The following is a 6,541-nucleotide window of genomic DNA, read 5'->3' on the forward strand; positions in this document are numbered from 1 at the left end:
CTAGATACCTGGCCTCCTTGGAGTCCTTTCTGGCAGAAGTCTTCTGGGTTTTAGTTCATCATGTTATATAGCCTGTTGCCTTCATTTGTTTTTTTTTTTTTTTTAATTCTCAAATTATTTCAAATTTGGTCTCCTGGAGACCCTCTGTGGTGACTGCATTACTCTGGAGCACTTTTCAGGGCTCTCAGCTGCTCCAACCCAGGGTCTTTTCACTGCCTTCCCTACATCCTCTGTGCATGTTCTAGCCTGGGGTCTAAAGACAAGGGATGTCCTTGACTAATGGGATGTTTGTTTTCTCAGTAGATATTTTTAAATTCGCTGTAGAATCCTTTGTATTGTATACTCAGAAAAAAAATTTCCCTACAAAGGGCTTCACTTTCTTTTTCAACATAAATATTTATTAATTATATCCTTTACCACAAGAAATTGTGGCACTTTTCATTATGTAAAATATATATCATTTTAGCATGAACGTGAGATGTAGTTAATTCAACCAATTAAGCACTGTCAGTCTAAAGTACTCAGGGTTAGTTACAGAAACATCTTTAAGAAAAGCCGAATTCTTGATAAACATATTTTCTTATTTAACTTTGTATCAAATTTAGTTTGGTCTCTTCATCTTTATTATATTTTATCTATAGCTACATTTTTTTAAAAAAATTTATTTAATTTTATAGTGAATTTGGTCATTATTAGATTTGTTCTTAGAACCTAGTAGTCTTGTTCTGAAAAAAAATCATATAAAATGCAGCAAATAATTCTTCACCTTTTCAAGGCACTAGTTACTATTACTAGATTTAAAATTAAGTTCCATACATCCTGCTTATAATGTTAAGACAATTGTATTTATGAGTCTCTTATACTTAAAAGTGATGGAAACTTCAATTTGTAGCCTTGGCTTGTAGGCTAGAAAGCTTGTTGACACAGAGGAAGGAGGTGTCAAGAACATCACTGGCTGTGATGCTGAGCCACTGTCCCCTGTCCCCTGTCCCACCCCTGCTGCAGACATACCCTTTGGAAGTGGGTCCAAGGCACAGTCACCCCTCTGCTGGCCAGCATAATTTCGCTCATTGACAGAGATGGCAACCTGAAGCTTCTGATTGGACCAGACTCACCAGCCTGGGCAGCTGTGGATGTATATTTTTAGTAACAGTAAGTGTTGAACATTCTGCTTGTGATGAATAATATAAGGTGAATAAAAATCCACACAGCACCCTTAGTCGCTTTCCTGGGATTGATAATGTAGACACTGCTTTCCAAGGAATGTTTTGCCAGCTCCTTCTGCGAGGTTGTGGCATCCTGGCAGGTCTTTGTCCTGTCTCTCTCCTCATTTTCTCCTCTCAGGGCACCTGTGATAGTTCAGAAAGTCAGGTTGGATTCTGTGTGCAGTGGGGACACTTCCCTTTGGAAAGAATATGTCCTTGATCAAGCTCATGTTCATTATACTGTTCCCTATTTTGTGTGGGGCTTCCCCAAGCTTTCTGTTCAGATTGCAAGGACTTCAGTTCTGGAATATAGGCCAATAAGATGCAGGAGAGAGACAGGTACAGGCCCTAGATACCTGGTTCTGCCTGAGGCTTTGGACCCCTCCTATGCCCTGCATAGACAGCCTGCTTTTATTCTGTCTATAAACAGGGATTATGAGGTAGCCCTCCAGTTCTTGTTAAGCAGGAGCCCTGGCCATAAAAGGAGACAGCAACTGTCTGTGCAGCCTTGTTTTATTTTTATGTGTTGCAGGGGATGGAACCCAGGCCTTGCACATGCCAAGCAAGCACCCTACCATGGAGCCACCCCTGGCCCACAGCACCTTCACCTCTCGTTCACCTCACCTAACTGCAGATACAAAAGTGAGATGTTTACCATCATGGTGCAGAACCATATGAGCCTTCCTGAGGGTGCTTGTAACAGTGTCCCCTTCAGCTGGAGAATCAGGGACTATCTGGAAGAGCTCTGGGTCAAGGCCCAGTATATCACAGATGTAAAAAGTGAGCACTGCTCAAGATTGGCCTGATGCAGACTTTACCCACAAAGACACTGCCTGACCATTAGTGGGCAGACAGCAGCTAGCACCTAGTAAATTATGGGACTTGTAGTTTTCACACTTTCCATGTGGAATAGGCTCAAGTTCATGTCCTGCCTTCATTCTGAAATTTCTGCTGAAGGAGTGAAAGTTTCCAGGAGGTGAGAAGCCTTTAAATCACACCATCAAGGGAGCCTGTGAGGTGATTTAATGATGCACTGACCAGCAGTATGGTGAACTGGAGCATGTTCCAGCAGGGACAGGGCTTGCTACCTGCTGCAAGTTGACCATTCCAATCCTGAGGTTCAGACCCAGGAAAGGTCCCATTAAGCTTTCTCAGTAAATACTAGCAATGAAAGGTGTGTATCCCCTTCTTCCATGCTAAGACATTGGTCTCTCCTGAGTCACACAAGCTAGAGAGTGTGTACTCTGCTTTCACATGCTGGGGGCTGAGTTTGACCATGGTCATTCCAGAAAAGCCAGTGACAGTGCTGTGTTTTTGGAAATCATCTTTCACATACATGTGAAAGCATCTTTTCAAAATTGACTTAGAGAACCATATATTCCAAGTGAACTTGTTTTCTTGGGTCTGTATTCTGCTGCTTGTCCTAAACCAATGTGTAGAAGTCTGTTTCCTGCTGAGAGGGTGTTTCTTCACCTGGGGCAATGCCTTACAGAACCCTGATGGTCCAGCAGAGTGTGCAGCTGGGAGCAAACTCTCCATCTGCTGGAAGGCAAATCTCTCTGATTGGCATAGTCTTTGACCCCAGCCCTGATGAGCAGCCCACTTGGTCCTGATTTCCTGGGAACCCAGGGTTATTGGGGCCCCATTACAGCAAACAGACATACAGCACAAAACTCAGACTCGCTAAGATGTTTTTTCCTGTTGGGGCTAGTGTGGCCTAAATTGAATGTTGATCCTGCTGGCCTTTATGTTCCCTAGTTTATACATCCACCACTCTCTAGTCCCATAAGGCAGCCAATATCACTTTCTCTCTGTGTCACCCCCAGGTGCTACACTAGCCTGTGGCTCCTTCCTAGGGAGCAAGCTTTTCTTAGCTTGTGGCTTTAATTGTCTCAATCAATTCTGGCTTTCTCCCTAAATTACAGTCAGATAAGTTAGTAGAAATCTTCCATCAGATTACCCTGGGCATGTTTCTTGTGCAGCTCCCTAGGGATCTGCAGCAGGAGTTGGTTCAGTACTATTTGAGGGACTTCCTGCTCTTGACTATGAGAGTGTCCACCTGGGAGGAGCTAAAGACAGGTACCTACTCAAGATCATGTGTGGAAATTGCATGGTATGGACTGGGGGCAAACATGAGAACTCAGCTTCTGAGATCTAATGCTGCTGTGTGGGAGAACATAATGAAGTCATGAAGGATGCTAGGCTCAGAATGTCCCCTGAGCAGATCACATGACCAGTCCTTATCACTCCCCAAGGCCTCCAGAAATGGGGCATACTAGTACCTTAAGAAGCCCCAGGTTCCATGTAACATTCTATTGAAATTGCTGAGTTTCTCTTGACAAAATTAAGATACATATGTAACTAACCTCTTAAGGTAAAAATAATAAGTGAAACTCAGTGGAATGGTTGACACTTTTTGTTTCTGGAACTGGGGAGGAAACCAAGAGTCTCAGACATGCTAGACAAGTACTAACTGCAGACCTGAAGCCAAGCCTGAGATGGAAACTCAGATGCCTGGCAATCACATGCAGCACAGAAAAAGAAGGTAAAGAATGTGGGAGAACATACTCTAGCCAGCATAATGAAATGTTAGCAAGGTGTTTCAGGGACTGAGCAGAATATATCTCATTTTTAAAATGGGTAGAAGTTATTAGTCAGCTGTACAGGGCATAATTGTGCATGCTTCCAGAAGGCTTTGCTCCCATGCTCAGCCCAACCAGTCAGTCAAGAGAAGATAAACAGTCTTCAGATGCCAGTTGTGCCTGCTCATCTGGCAAAACTGAGTTTTCCAAAAGAAGGGCAGGCAGCTGCTCACCATGCTGTGAGTATCAGGCAAGTCCAGGCAGGTGCTCACAGCAAGGCTTTCCAGCTTTGTTTCTGATCAAGAAGAATTAGAAACAATTTAAGTGTCCAAATAAATGAAGGAGGGACATATTAAAGTAGGACAATTTTAAAATAGTTGTTTGCAACCATTGAAAACAATATTTTCACAGAAAATGAGTGATAGACGTATCCTTATAATCTAATCCTGAGTGGAAAAAATCAGGAACAGAGTGATTCTGATTTGAGGATGATTCTGAGGAAAGGCACAGCTGGGAAAATGGCTAGAGGCTGTACTGAAAAGCAAGTCAGGAGATAGGGAGTCTGGCTTGTAATTTTCTTTCTCGTGATTTTTGAATAGTTCTGATTTCTCATAGGAAAACATATCTTTATGATTTAAAAATAAATATTGAAAAATTTTCAAAACCTCAATTTCTGCAGATGGTCCTGTGGTCCTGTGTCTGTGAGCTATGAGCAGCCTCAGGGAGGCCCAAGGATGGGCTCTGCTTGCTGTGGGTGCACCTTGCCTATCTGCGTTTCAGGATCTGGCTGCACAAATTCTCCAAAATTGTGAACATCCACCTGCAGGTTCTGCAGAGCCTCACTGAAGCCGCACAAAAGCATAACACCATTGACAGTGAGTTGGGAGGGAGGCCCAGGCCCTGGTCTGTACACAGGAGCACAAGAAAAGACCCTTCAGGGGCATGTGAGTCAACATAGCTGAGAGATTTGGGGAACAGCTGGCTAGTGCTTTCTGTATCCCAAGACCCAAAGGAGCAGGTTAAGAGCCTGGAATGCAAACACTGCCCCTGCCAGAGATCTGGTCTAAGGGAACCATAGCCAATGAAGCAGGTGGATGGAGAAGCAGGGGCCCTGTGGGGTCACATGATTGCTCTGCTCTTCTCACTAGATGTGTTTGCTGCAATGACTTGTGCTGAAATTCTGACAAGAGACACCCTAAAGCCAAGTCCCCAGGCCTGGATGCAGCTGGGAAAGAAGCTGTTCATACCACTGTAGCTTGTCTGCTCAGATTGGTACTTTCAAGACAGCAGGAGCACAGCCAGAGCTGTCACTGAAGAGGTCAGGTGAGACCCAGAGCCTGGCTCACCCTGGCATGCTTGGCCTGTACTCATCAGTGGAATCCAGGTCCTGGTACAGTTGAAAGCAGGGTAAGCAGGTGCTCCTGCCATGGGAGGGGCTTTTTGTGCACTCACTCTGCCTTTGATGAACCGTGTCGAGTGCCAGGCATCTTGTTAGGTGCTGCAGAAACAGAAAAACCACATGCAGGGAGGCCATGGTGCCCCAGGGCCACAGAAAGGCAGGCAGGTAATTAAGCTGCACTTTGAGAACCACTTTGGTGGCAGGGAGCCATGAGAACAGACAGGGGCAGGCAGGGCAAGCTGAGGGGCAGGCCTTCAGGGTTGGGCAGGGTCCCAACCTGTGCTGGGCCTTGAGGGTCAAGAGGGACTCACCGTGTGCAGCATTTGAGAGAGTGGGCACAGTGGCAGTATCTCACATGCTGTGGTAGCAAAGTGAGACCCCAAGTCCTGCCTGCATGGAGACCTGGGGGAGTGCTGAGGACAGGGCTGGTGGATCACCTTTCCTGCCAGCTCATCTTCCTGTGCTGCCTCACACCTGCCTTCTCATCCCCTCCTCCTGCCTCAGAGTCCTCTGTTGGAGCTGAGTGTATAGCACTCTCTTTTGACAGAACCCAGTGGAATCAGTTTTCTCCATTGCACTCTTTGTGGAGCACATGCTTCTGGGGACCGAGAGCCAGATTCCTGGGCTGTGTCAGCTGTTGACCAAGTACGTCTTTCACTAGACAATGTGAGCACTGGGCACTTCTCTTGGTGAAATGCAGAGTTTGGGAGCCCACTCTGCCCTCACCTGCAGGTCAGTGCTGGGCCCTCATCCAGTCCCATGGGGGAATGTGGCTCATCAGCTGGCCATTGCATAGATAAGTTCAGTTCAGGAAATTGCCCTCCCTGATAGCTGAGTCAGGGCATAATACTTAGGGATAGAAATGACTGTACAGAAAGGGACTTCTTCAGGAACTTGCTTGCAGATTCTTTGCAAGAGCTGAAGAATTAGGCTCCACCTACCTCCAGGATGACCTAGATCAAGCCAGTAGCCTAGCCCTTGGGGGCAAAGTCACCACCATACTCGGCATGATGACAGTGGTGCAAGAGAGTGCCACTGGATCTGGGACATCAAAATACATGCTATCCATGGGACCATGGAAAAAGGAAACCACTGAGCCTCTGCTCCCAACACCAGATAAAGCCAATGATAGCACAACCTGTACCCCTCAGAGAAAGCCACCATCTCTGTAGCCAGGCTATCCATTAACAATGGTCACTCAGCACAACAAGGTTCCCACCTCTTTCACCCCATGACCTGGGCTAGGGTAAATGTTTCATGATCTCATCCCATGGGTGGAATGCCATTGCCCTCCAAAGTGCTCACTATCAGGGTGTCTGAGAAAGGCAATTATAGACAGTATGTAGCCTTTGTAA

At 45.9% G+C, this 6,541-nt stretch overlaps 1 pseudogene; it reads left to right on the forward strand.

The window, feature by feature from the left end:
• Positions 1–5,847, forward strand: part of LOC143389087 (E3 ubiquitin-protein ligase RNF213-like) — a 29,295-nt pseudogene extending 23,448 nt beyond the window's left edge.
• Positions 5,848–6,541: the final 694 nt, after the last annotated feature.

Source organism: Callospermophilus lateralis, unplaced genomic scaffold (assembly GCF_048772815.1).
Source record: "Callospermophilus lateralis isolate mCalLat2 unplaced genomic scaffold, mCalLat2.hap1 Scaffold_43, whole genome shotgun sequence".
Classification (NCBI taxonomy): Eukaryota; Metazoa; Chordata; class Mammalia; order Rodentia; family Sciuridae; genus Callospermophilus; species Callospermophilus lateralis.